This window comes from Heterocephalus glaber, unplaced genomic scaffold (assembly GCF_053883595.1).
Source record: "Heterocephalus glaber isolate CG9 unplaced genomic scaffold, H.glaber_assembly_v1.0 deba00001454, whole genome shotgun sequence".
NCBI classification, from domain to species: Eukaryota; Metazoa; Chordata; class Mammalia; order Rodentia; family Bathyergidae; genus Heterocephalus; species Heterocephalus glaber.
In genome coordinates, this window is record NW_028258303.1 from 321,498 (window position 1) to 335,355 (window position 13,858).

At 36.4% G+C, this 13,858-nt stretch overlaps 1 pseudogene; it reads left to right on the forward strand.

The window, feature by feature from the left end:
- The first annotated feature begins 7,779 nt into the window (after positions 1-7,779).
- LOC147827115 (large ribosomal subunit protein eL39 pseudogene) lies at positions 7,780-13,448 on the forward strand (annotated as a pseudogene).
- Positions 13,449-13,858: the final 410 nt, after the last annotated feature.

Sequence of the window (13,858 nt, forward strand, 5' to 3'; positions counted from 1 at the left end):
CAATAGCAGAAAACTTCCCAGACAGAGGTGGAGAATTGGACACACAGATAAGTGAGACATATAGAATTCCACCCAGCCATGATCAAAAAAATTCTACACCTAGACATATAATAGTCAAGATCCCAGAAACCCAACAGAAGAACAAAATTCTACAGGCAGTTATAGAAAAGAAACAAATCTCCTACAAAGGAAAGCCCATCAGAATCATAGCAGACTTCTCAACACAAACCCTCAAATCAAGGATAGCCTGCAGTGAAGCATTTCAAGCCCTAAAAGAAAATAACTTCCAACCTAGACTGTTGTATCCTGCAAAATTATCTTTCAAAATCAATGGGGAAATTAGATACTTTCATGACAAAGAACACCTGAGAAATTTCGTGAATACCAAAGCAGCACTTCAAACAATTTTATGCAATATCCTAGAAAAAGACAATGAAAGTCACAACTCCATGAGGGCCAACAGAGAGAAAATACCACGCAACGCAAGGCACTAAAAGGAAAGGGGGAAAATAAGAAAAGAGCCAACAACAATAAAACATCATGGCAGAATGAATCAATATCTCTCAATTATATCTATCAATGTTAATGGCCTCAATTCACCAATCAAAGGAAACAGACTGACGGAATGGATTAAGAAGCAAAACCCAGAAATATGCTGTATACAAGAAACACACCTAACTCAAAAGGAAATCCACAGACTGAAAGTAAAAGGATGGAAAACAGTTCTCCACGCAACAGGAACCCAGAAAAAAGCAGGGGTAGCAATCTTATTTGCAGACAAAGTAGATTTCAAACCAAAACTAATTGAGACAAAGATGGTCACTACATCCTTGTGAAGGGAACAATCCAAGAGGAAGAGATGACAATCCTAAATAATTATGCATCAACTATGAATGCCCTCAAATATACAAAACAAATATTAATGGACATGAAAAACCAAATAAACAATAACATAATTGTAGTGGGGGACCTCAACACCCCTCTATCACAAATAGACAGATCATCTAGGAAAAAAATTAACAATGAAATTCTAGAACTGAACCAAGCAATTGAACAAATGGACTTAATAGATGTTTATAGAGTGTTTCACCCCACAAAATCAGAATACACATTCTTTTCAGCTGCACACAGGTCATTCTCCAAAATAGATCACATGCTAGCTCATAGGGCAAATCTAAGTAAATGTAAAAGAATTCAAGTTATCCCCTGTATATTATCGACCATAGTGCCATAAAATTGGAGATCAATAACATAAGAAACCACAAAGCACCCACAAACACATGGAAATTGAATAACACTCTGTTGAACAACCAATGCGTCACTGAGGAAATTAAAGAAGAAATTAGACAGTTTCTACAAGTAAATGATAATGCCAGTAAAACATACAGGAATCTGTGGGACACAAAGAAAGCAGTTCTATGTGGGAAATTCATAGCAGTGAATGCCCATATTAGGACAACAGAGAGAACTCAGGTAATAACTGAATGGAGAACCTCAAGCTCCTAGTAAAAGAAGAGCATAACAAACCCAAAGCTCATACAAGAAAGGAAATTATAAAGATCCGAGCAGAAATCAATGCAATGGAGACTAAGAGAATGATGCAAAAAAATCAATGAATTGAAGAGCTGATTTTTTGAAAGAATAAATAAAATCGATTAACATTTAGCCAACCTTATCAAAAAAGGAAAGAAAAAGTTCAAATCCAAGCAATTAAGAGTGAAAAAGGTGAAGCCACAATAAATAGAGTAGAAATTCAGAGGATCATCAATACCTACTTTGAGAACCTGTACTCTAATAAAATGGAAAACACCGAAGAATGGAGAGATTCCTAGATACATTTGAATTGCCAAAGTTAAATGGAGAAGATATAGAAATTGTAAACACCCCAATAACAATGAGTGAAATTGAAAACGTAACAAAAAATTTACCAACAAAGAAAAGCCCAGGTCCTGATGGGCTCACTGCTGAATTCTACAAGACATTTAAAGAAGAAATATTGCCATTACTCTTTAAACTCATAAAGGAAAGTCAAAGGGAAGCAATACTTCCAAATTCTTTCCTGGAAACAAGTGTTTTGATTCCAAAACCAGGGAAAGACCCAACCCAAAAAGAGAACTACAGACCAATCTTCTTAATGAACATAGACGCAAAAATCCTCAACAAGATACTGGCAAACAGAATACAGAGGATCATCAAGAAGATCATATCCCCTGACCAAGTTGGACTTATCCCAGGGATGCAAGGATGGTTCAACATCTGTAAATCAATAAATGTAATACACTGTATTAACAGAGTCAAGGACAAAAACCATATGATCATCTCAATAGATGCAGAAAAGGCATTTGACAAAATCCAACACCCATTCATGATAAAAATGCTACAGAAAATTGGAATAGAATGTCTTCATCTCAACCTGATTAAGGCTATCTATGAAAAACCAACAGCCAACATCATACGAAATGGTCAAAAACTGAAAACTTTCATGCTAAAATCAGGAATAAGACAAGGATGTCCAATATCACCACTCCTGTTCACTATTTTTCTGGAAACATTAGCCATAGCTATTAGAAAAGAGAAATAAAAGGAATAAAGGTAGGAAAGGAAGAAGTGAAACAGTCATTATTTGTTGATGATATGATACTTTACATAGAAGACCCAAAAAAGCTCGATCAAAAGTCTTCTAGACCTAATTGACAGATTCAGTAGAGTAGCTAGATATAAGGTCAACACTCAAAAAACAATAGCCTTCTTATACACAAATAGCAGACCCATTGAGAGAGAAATTCGGGAAATAATTCCTTTTGCAATAGCATCTAAAAAAAATGAAATATCTAGGAATCAACCTAACAAAGGAAGCGAAAGACCTCTACAATGAAAATGACAGTACTCTGAAGAAGGAGATCAAACAGGATATAAGAAAATGGAAAGATATCCCTTGTTCCTGGGTAGAAAGAATCAATATAGTGAAAATGGCCATACTTCCAAAACTACTATATAGATTTAATGCAATACCGATTGAAATTCCAACAATACACTTCACAGAACTAGAGAAAACAATCCAAAAATTCATTTGGAAGCAGAAGAAACCTAGAATAGCAAAAGCAATTCTAAGCAACAGAGACATGGCTGGGGGTATCACAATACCCAACTTGAAACTACACTACAAAGCTACAGTGATAAAAACAGTGTGCTACTCGCAAAGAAACAGACCTGAGGATCAGTGGAATAGATTAGAAGATGGAGAAACAACTCCAGACATACTGAGCCACCTCATCTTTGACAAAGGAGCCAACCACCATCATTGGAGGAAAGATAGCCTGTTCAATAAATGGTGTTGGAAAAACTGGATTTCAACCTGCCAAAGATTAAAACTAGACCCATACCTATCACCGTGCACTAAACTAAGATTGAGGTGGATTAAAGATATAAATATGAAGACAGAAACAGTAAACTTGCTGGAAGATAAATTAGGTAGAACTCTCAATGACATTGGTGTAGGAAAAGACTTTATGAACAAAACTTCAGCAGCACGGGAGCTAACACAAAGAATTAACACCTGGGATCTCATCTTATTAAAAAGCTTCTGCACTGCAAGAGAAACCACCAACAGAGCCAAGAGAGGACCTACAATATGGGAAGAAATTTTTAGCAGCTGTACCTCAGACAATGGTTTACTCTCTAGAATATATAAAGAATTCAAAAAAATCAGATCCCCCCAAATTCAAAGACCCAATTCAAAAATGGGTATCCAAAATGAACAGACATTTCTCAAAGAAGTAAAAATAGCAAATAAATATATGAAAAAATGTTCAACATCACGGGTCATTCAAGAGATGCAGATGAAAACAACACTGAGATTTCACCTCACCCCACAAAGAATGGCTGCTATCAAGAAATCAACCAATAACAAATGCTGGCGGGGGTGTGGAGAGATAGGAATCCTTCTCCATCATTGGTGGGAGTGTAGACTGGTGTAACCACTGTGGAAATCTGTATGGAGATACCTCAAAGAACTAGGGCTAGAGGTCCCATTTGACCCAGCTATTCCCCTACTGGTTCTCCCCCAAAGAATTAAAAGAATCATACCACAGTGATAAATGTGCACCTATGTTTATAGTGGCACAGTTTGTAAAACTAAGGTTTGGAAAGAGCTCAAGTGCCCATCAACTGGAAACTGGATAAAGAAGATGTGGGTTTTTAAAAATAAAATGGAGTACTACTCAGCCATAAAGAATGAGAAACTAGAGTCATTTATAGCTAAATGGATGCATATTGAGGCCATACTTTTAAGTGAAATAAATATGACATACATGTGTAAATTCTGAATAGCATCTCTAGTGTGAGAAATTGAAAGTGTAAATTAGGATGAAAATGATTAAAATGAATAATTGATAATTTGAACTAGGAAAAGGTCCAAAGGAGTAGGGGTGGCAGGAGGGGAAGGGGAAAGGGAAGAAAGGAACGGAAAAATTATAAGAAAAAACATGAAAAAGTCTATGTAAATAGGGAAGGGTGGTGGGGGTGAAGGGCGCATAGGTAATGGGGGATAAAATAAGAACTAAGATACATCATGTTCAGGTACAATCACCTAGTGATAAATGTAAATGTATTGTATACCTAAAATGTACCAATTAATATATTTTTTAAAAGCTTTCAGGATAGAAAATAGCAGAAGAGAAAAAGATACCAGATGTGAATTTGCAGTAACAGAATCCTGAGATTTGGAGAAAATCCTTGTGGCAGGAGATAGTGCTGTTAGGCAAGGCAAGTAGGGGAAGATATTCCCAAATTACAAAAGACCGAAAGAAAACATAAAAGAAATATTAGCAATCAACACATCACAGTTATGGGTACTATATAAACATGGTCTTAAAAATTTTAGCTCAGTCTTTTGTGGTTTTTTTCTTATGGAATGGCATCTTTCATTTCATACATGGACATTGCAAACAGACATGCTGACCCATATCATATCCCCTGGGCCCATTGATTCTGCCCACACTGATACATAGTTTATCGTCCAGACTCATAAAGTCTTACTGCCATTGTGCTCCTCTGCTTTATTGTCTTGTGTATATATGCAGGTGCTTGTTCTGCAGCATGAATACATCACAACCATACCGCAGAGCTTCCCACATGAATGCTGTTCTCATGTGCCACTTATCCTTGTACTTGTGTTGCTGTGTTTCTTATAGTAAGGTCAGAGGAAAATGAAATCTTTCTTTGACCTATATGTTATATGTTTCTAGAAAAAAAGATGGCTTTTGTGTTTGTGGGTCTGTGTGTGTGCATGCACCCATGTGTGTACTTGTGTATGGCTTAGTCCATTAGTGTTACTTTAACAAATACCTGAGAGTGGCTTGCTTATTTATTTATTTATTTATTTATTTATTTATTTATAGACTGGCTAATTTATAAATGATAGAAATTTGTTTTTGGAGGCTGTACATTCAAGATCAAGGCATGGGCAGGCTGAGTGAGTCTGGTGAAGGCCCTCATCTCTACTTCCAATATGGCATCTTGAATGTTATGTCATATGGCAAAAAGGATGGAAAGACAAAAGGGCCCAAGATAGTTCCCTGCAGCCCTTTTATAAGGAATTAATATATTCACAAGGATACAACTCTCATGATTTAATCATTTTCCAAAGGTCTCACATCTTCATACCATTGCATTGGGAATTAAATATCAACATGAGTCTGGAAAGGACATATTCAAATCATAACAATGGCAAATAATATTTTATTATATTCTGGCTACTTCACCCAGTTTTGTGACCTTTATTGCCCTGTAAGTAGTTTCTGGGTCATGTTCAGAAACATTACTTAAGTTAAACCACATTATAAGTCATAGCAATTATTATTTTGGTAAAGAACTTAAAAAGAATGAAAATATCAAGAACTGGCTTCAGATGTAGCATTTTATTGTTAAAAATAACATTGGCTATTGATTTCAGGCAGTTATCATGATAAGTGAAGATGCTACAATTTTAATTTTAAACTGAGGTGGATACCAAATTTATATTAAATATATTTTCAGTATTTATCTAGATGAGTTTTTTAATTAATTTCCTTCAGCTATTAATGTAATCAATTTTCTATGAATATACATACATGATTGGCTTTCAATGAACATGTTATTTTGCATTGTTGAAATAAATCTTAGTTTGCCATACTCCACTTTTAGGCATAATTGGTAAACTTTTCTATTGTTTTATTCAGAATTATTTTCCCTGTATTTTTAAATGATTGCTTTCTTAGATTTATTTTTTGTTTTGTTTTGTTTTTTGGTACCAGGGATCGAGCTCAGGACCTTGTGCTTGCGAGGCAGGCACCGGAACCACTGAGCTAAATCCCCAGCCCTCTTAGATTTATTTTTAATATTTATTCTTGATCTGACTTTGTTGTCAGATTTATAATATTCTCTTAAAATAAATAAATGATGTGAGCATCAGGAAAATAGCAGAGGGTAAAACAGCAACAAATCAACCTCTCCAAGATTCAGAATCTAGACATTGGAAAATAACAATGTAAGGAAGAAAAGGAGGGAGGTGGGATCCCCAGGACCTAGGAAGAATACAAAGGGAAAATTTGAGCCTAAAGATAAAGAGAAGAGACAGACCACAATGCAGAAAAATGAGGGGGCAAACTGCATTTTCTCCCTAGCTCCCAGCTCACAGCATGAGAGGGTAGAATCAAATCTACAGTGACACATAAGGGTGACTGACTCTAGAGGCCTCCAGGGAAAAATGCACCAGTGGAATGGAACAGTGGATACTGTGCACTACAACAGCTTGTGAGTGACTCCAGTCCAAGTGACTGCCATGTTTCCTGTACAGAGTGCTTGGGCAGATGTCATTTTAGAGAAGGGCCAACTGAACTGGGACTCAGAGCAGCCATGGGTTGCTTTGGTCTCAGGGCTCCCAGTATTGAAATCCCACAGTGACTGAGTGAGGGACAATCATGGGAGACATCCAGAGTCAAGGAGCCAAGATCAGGCTGGCAAGAGACACCCAGACTGTTGTAAGTTGAACAACTCAGGCTCCAACTCCACAACCAGAGGTCAGGATCACCCTGAACTTCTGTGGAGTTGAATGCACTAGAATCAGCACCCCACTTATTCCTACTACTGGCTTGCTAGGATATTCCAGAACCCTGGCCTAATCCTACTGCAGGCTTTCTAAGATTATCCAGTGATATGCCCTAATCCTACTGCAGGCTTGCTGGGATCATCCAGCATGGATCTAGGCTCTGTCTGTCTTCTTTGTCTATGACTAACAACAGAGACATGTTCTGAATTGAACAGTAACACAAAACTGTGGGTCCTAGAAGATAAATACAGGTTTGAAGCCACAGAGAAATCTTTCTTTTTTCCTGTTTGTTTTTATTTTTTGTGTGTGAACATTGTTTTTAGGGTTCTTTGTTGTTGTTGTTGTTGTTTATTTCTTTTTCTTCTTCTTTTTTCTTTACCTTCTGTATTCTTCATCAGTTTCCTGGAGCCTGGGTACTCATCCTTTCTCCATCAGCCTTGATTCTAACTTCTTTCTCTTCTTTTATTTCTCTATTTTTCCCCTTATCCCTTTTAAATTTTTTTCACTGAGAGTGAAAATCAGTCTATTCCAGGGATATTTACTGTACATAATTTTCCGATTTGTTTTAGATTTCATTATATGACTCTAAATCTCAAACCTATATTTAATGATGGACAATTAATGGTAATCACAGTGTGTCATTTCTCAGACTGTGCTTTATGCTATTGTTATTACTGATTGTACTACTTTAGCCAAGGTGATATAGTTGTTGTGATCAGTTGTTTTTCCTTGTAATGCTAACACTGAGATTGTCTGAAGATCATAGAGAATTCCATAGTCTAATATAAAAAAACTGGGTGCTAGGCCACATAGGCAGCAACCACTCATCCCTAATAAATTGAAGAGCCAGGATCTTCAGACAGACTCAAAAGGTAGAAAACAGCTATGTAAAGAAGACATTCTTTAAAAGTCATCATTTCCTAAAGAGGTCTTGATATTAGTAATAAAGTTACATACAATAAGCAATTTACAAACATAAATCCAGAAAGCAAATTAAATACAAAATAAGAAAATGAGGAATCAAGATGCATCTCATAGCCTTTATCTTGCTCAAGGGAAATTCATGGAGCACTGAGGTGGAAGAAACCAAAAGCCTCTGACATGAACTTTCTGAAATGGTAGCAGTAGAAGTAAAAAAGCAGATGAGTCCCTAGAAAAAAAATCAGAAAATTTACAAAGATAACTAAAGAGATGATGACCATAAGGAAGGACAGTTAATGAATCTAGAGTAAATAAAGGTTAAAAAAAACAGAGAAGCATTTGAAAGTGATGGAAACTAAAAATGCCCAACATAGGAAAGAAATGGATTACATAAAAATAGATTCAAATAGATAAGCAGGAGATTAAAAATTATATTGAAAATAAACACAGCAGAAGCATCCAAAGTGAAGATAGGATATCAGAACTAGAAGACAGGTTTGGGGTTAGCAATCATCAAATGAAAGACTTTTACAAATAGCCGGGGACCACAAATAGCCAACACCTGAGAGATAAGGTAAATAAGAATACCCAAAGATTACTCAGAATAAATGAAAAATCAAAAGATGGCACAAAGGATATTTTAAAAAAACCTGTTCACAGAAATAATGGCAGAAGCTGGGCATGGTGGTGTACTCTGTTATCCCCACACTAGGGAGGCTGATATAGGAGGATCACAGAGAGTTCAAGGCCAGCCAAGACTATATAGTGAGACACTATCTCAAAAAAAAAAAAAGAATAGTAGAAAATATTCCAAGCCAGGAAAAAGAATTTGACATAAAGATAAGCAACACAAATAGAATTCCAATTAGCCATGATCAGAAAAAAAACTACACCAAGTGATATAATACGTATAATAGTCAAGATTCCAGAAATTCAACACAAGAACAGAATATTAAAAACTGTTAGAGGAAAGAAACAAATCGCCTATAAAGGAAAACTGCACATCAGAATCACAGCAGACTTCTCAACATAAACCCTTAAGGCAAGGAAAGCTTGGAGTAAAGTATTTCAAGACCTAAAAGAATAAAACCTCTAAACCAGATTGATGTACCCCACAAAATTTTCTTTCAAAATTGTTAGAGAAATAAGATACTTCCCTGATAAAGAACACCTGAAGAAATTCATGACCACCAAACTAGCACTCCAAAAATTTCTGAAGGATATTCCAGAAAAAGACAATGAAGACAACAATTCCATGAATCACAATAGAATGAATCCACCAGGCAAGGCAAGTGATTAAACAGAGGGGAAAGGAAGGGAACCAACAACAAGAAAGTAATATAACAAGGATAAGTCAACACATATCAGTTATAACCATCAATGTAAATGGTCTCAATTCACCAATTAAAAGAAACAGGCTGGGGATTTAGCTCAGTGGTTTCACTGCCGGCCTCGCAAGTGCAAGGTCCCGAGTTCAATCCCTGGTACCAAAAAAGAAAAGAAACAGATTGGCAGGATCAGGAAACAAGATCCAACGATAATGCTACATACAAGAAACACACGTTACTAAAAAAGAAATTCATAGACTGAAAGTCAAAGGCTGGAAAACAATACCCCTTGTGCAGGGGTAGCAGGAGTAGCTATTCTATTTGCAGACAAAGTGGATTTCAAGCCAAGACTGATGAAAAGAGACAAAGAGAGGAAGAGGTAATAATTATAAATATGTATGCACCAAATACCAGCAGAGCCAAGTATATAAGACAAACACTACTCTTCTGCTTCTGTCCACCATTGTGTGCATGTGCTTGCCTCCGAGCCTAACCATGTCTTCTCACAAGACTTTCAGAATCAAGTGATTTCTGGCCAAGAAGCAAAAGCAGAATTGTCCCATGCCTCAATGGATTCGGATGAAGACTGGTAATAAGATCAGGTACAACTCCAAGAGGAGACACTGGATGAGGACCAAGCTGGGACTGTAAAGAATTGAACATGAGATGCAGCATGTTTCTCTCCCCAGAGTCACAAAATGATACATTCTTTATCATGGTCAAGATTACATTACCATATCAAGCTTAAATACGATTGGCTGGACAGTTGAATGTGCTTAATCAGGAATCTTGTTCTGTGATCACACTGAGTCAACAATAAATGTTTGAAACCTAAAAAATAAATAAATAAGTAAAACACTAATGGATATGAAAAATCAGATAAGCATTATACAATTGTAATTGAGGACCTCAGTAGCCCACTGTCAGAAATAGACCAATCAACTAGACAAAAAAAATCAACAAAGGAATATTAGAGCCAAACCAAACCTTTGAACTAATGGACTTAGTAGATATCTACAGAGTGTTTACCTAATGACAACAGAATACTCATTCTTCTCAGCTGCATATGGGACTTTCTTCAAAATAGACTACATACTAGGTCATAGAACATGCTTAAGTAAAACCAAAGGAACTGAATTATCCCACACATATTATGAGATCACAGTGGAATGAAATAGGAAATCAATGGCAAAAGAAACCACAGAAACTGCATAAACACATAGAAATTAAACAAAATCCTCCTAATCAACCATTGGGTCACAGATGAAATTAAAGAAGAAATTAGAGTGTTTCTACAGTTAAATGATAAGGCCAATATGATATGCTGGAACTCATGGGAGGCAATGAAAACAGCCCTATGAAAGAAATTTATAGCAGTGAATTGCCACATTAGAAAGACAAAGCAAGCTCAAATAAATACCCTAATCTTGAACCTGAAGCTTCTAGAAAATGAAGAGCAAGTCAAACCCAAGGTATATACAAGGGAGGAAAGTATAAAGATCAGAATAGAAATTAATGCAAATGAGACCGAGAAAACAACACATAGAATTAATAAATCAAAGAGTTAGTTCTTTGAAAGAATAAATAAGATAGACAAAACCTTAGTCAACTTTATCAAAAACAGGAAAGAAAAGACTCAAATTCTTGCAACCAGGAATGAAAAGGGAGGAAATCACAATGGATCCTGTAGAAATTCACAAGATCATCAATACCTACTTTGAGAACTTGAACTCGGTTGAGAAAGAAAATTCAGAAGAAATGGACAGATTGCTAGATACATAGGAATTGCCAAAACTGAATCAAGAAGATATACAAATTCTAAATAACCCAATATCAGTCAATGAAATTCAAGAAGTAATTAAAAATCTACCAACCAAGAAAAACCCAGAAAATATCTAACACCAATTTCTTTAGAAAGATCTAACACCAATTCTCCTCAAACTCTTTAACAGAATTGAAAGGAAGCGATAATTCCAAGCTCATTGCTGGAAAGAAGCATTACCCTGATACAAAAGCCAGAGAAAGTTCCAACCAAAAAAGAGAAGTACAGGCCAATCTCCTTTAACATATATGTGAAAATTCTCAATGAGATACTGGCAAACAGAATGCAGCAAATCTTCAAGAAGATTATATACCATGAACAAGGAGGATTCATCCCACATATGCAGGGATGGTTCAACATATGCAAATCAATAAATGTGATGCACCAAATTAACAGAACCAAGGACAAAGAACACATGATCATCTGATGCGATGCAGAGAAAGCATTTGACAAAATCCAAAACCCATTCGTGGTAAAACCCCAATAGAAAATTGGGATTGAAGGTCAGCTTTTATCAATCTAATAAAAGCCATCTGTGATGAACCAACAGCAAATATCATACTAAATGTTAAAAAACTGAAAGCCTTCAATCTAAAATGGGAACAAGACAAGGATGCCCACTATCGCTACTATTGTGCAATATAGTTCTGAAAACATTAGCCAGAGCCATTAGACAAGAGAAATAAAAAGGCATAAGGATAGGAAAGGAAGAAGTGAAATTATCATTATTTGCTGATGACATGATTCGCTATATAGAAGACCCCAAAAACTCCATCAAAAATCTCCTAGATGTAATAAATTCAGTAGTGTAGTGGGATACAAGGCCAACACTCAAAAATCAATAGCATTTCTGTACATGAATCAGAAACTCACTGAGAGAAATTACAGCAATCACACCTTTCATAATAGCATGAAGAAAAATGAAATACTTAGGAATCAATCTAACAAAGGAAGTGAAAAGACTGCTACAAAGAAAACTACAGTACCCTGCAAAAGGAGATCAAAGAGGATATCAGAAAATGGAAAGATATCCCCTGTTCTTGGGTAGGAAGAATCAATGTAGTGAAAACGGCCATACTCCAAAGCTGCTATACATATCTAATGCAATCCCAGCAAAAATATCAATAGTATACCTCAGAAAACTAGAGAAAACAATCCTAAAGTTCATATGGAAACCAGAAGCAACTTAGAATTCCAAAAGTAATTCTGGGCAACAAGGGCAAGGCAAGGGCCATCACAATCTCTGATTGGAAGTTATGCTACAAAGCTACCATGAAAACTAGAACTATGTATATATACTAGTATAAACATAGTATTGGCAAAGAAATAGACCTGAGGATGAATGGAACAGATTAGAAGTGCAGAAACAACTCCAAACACACTCAGCTAGCTTATCTTTGACAAAGGGCCCAAGCAGCTGGACTGGAAGAAAGCCTCTTTAATATATGATGCTTGGAAAATTGGCTTTCCACATGCTAAAAATTGAACCTAGACCCATAGGTCTTACCATGCAGTAAACTAAAATCAAAATGGGTAAGAGATCTAAATATAGGAACAGAAACACTAAATCTTTGGGAAAATAGAACAGTGAAACTCTAGAAAACAGGTGTAGGCAAAGATTTTATGAACAAAACCTGGTCACATGGCAAATATTACAAAGAAGCATCAACTGAGATCACATCAAGTTAAAAAGCTTTTGCCAGCTGGGGATTTAGCTCAGTGGTGCCACTGCTTGCCTTGTAAGCACAAGGTCTGGAGTTCAATCCCTGGAACACCCTCACCCCCCCCCAAAAAAAAGCCCTTTTGCATAGCAAAGGAAGCCACCAACAGAGTGAAGAGCCAACCCAAAGAATGGAATTTTACCAGCTATTCCTTAGAGAAAGGATGAATATCTTAAATATATAAAGAACTCAAAAAAAAAAAATCAGATCCCCAAATTTAAAGACTAATCTAAAAATAGCCATCTGAAATGAATAGACACTTCTCAGATGAAGAAGTACAAACAACAAGTAAATACATGAAACATCTTCAATATCACTGGTATTCAAGAAATGCAAATTAAAAGAACAGGGAGATTCTGTCTCACTCCAGAAAGAACAGCTATTATCAAGCAAACAGTCAACCAATAAGAAATGCTGGCGGGAGCAGTGTGAAGAGACAACGCACAAAGTGGGAAAAAATCTTCACCTGCTCTTCCTCAGACAAAGGTCTACTATCTCGAATCTATAAAGAACTTAAAAAGATCAGACCTCCCAAATTTAAAGACCCAATCCAAAAATGGGCATCTGAAATGAACAGAAATTTCTCAGACAAAGAAGTAGAAATAGCAAATAAATACATGAAAAAATGTTCAACATCACTGGTCATTCGAGAGATGCAAATGAAAACAAGGCTGAGATTCCACTTCACTCCAGAAAGAATGGCTGCTATCATGAAAGCAACCAATAACAAATGTTGGTGGGGCTGTGGGGAAAGAGGAACCCTGCTCCACTGCTGGTGGGAGTGTAGACTGGTGCAAGCACTGTGGATATCAGTATGGAGATACCTCAAAGGACTAGGACTGGAAGTCCCATTTGACCCCGCTATTCCACTGCTGGGGATCTTCCCCAAAGAATTCAAAGAATCATACCACAGTGATATATGTGTGCCCATGTTCATAGCAACGCAGTTTGTAATAGCTAAAACTTGGAAACAGCCCAA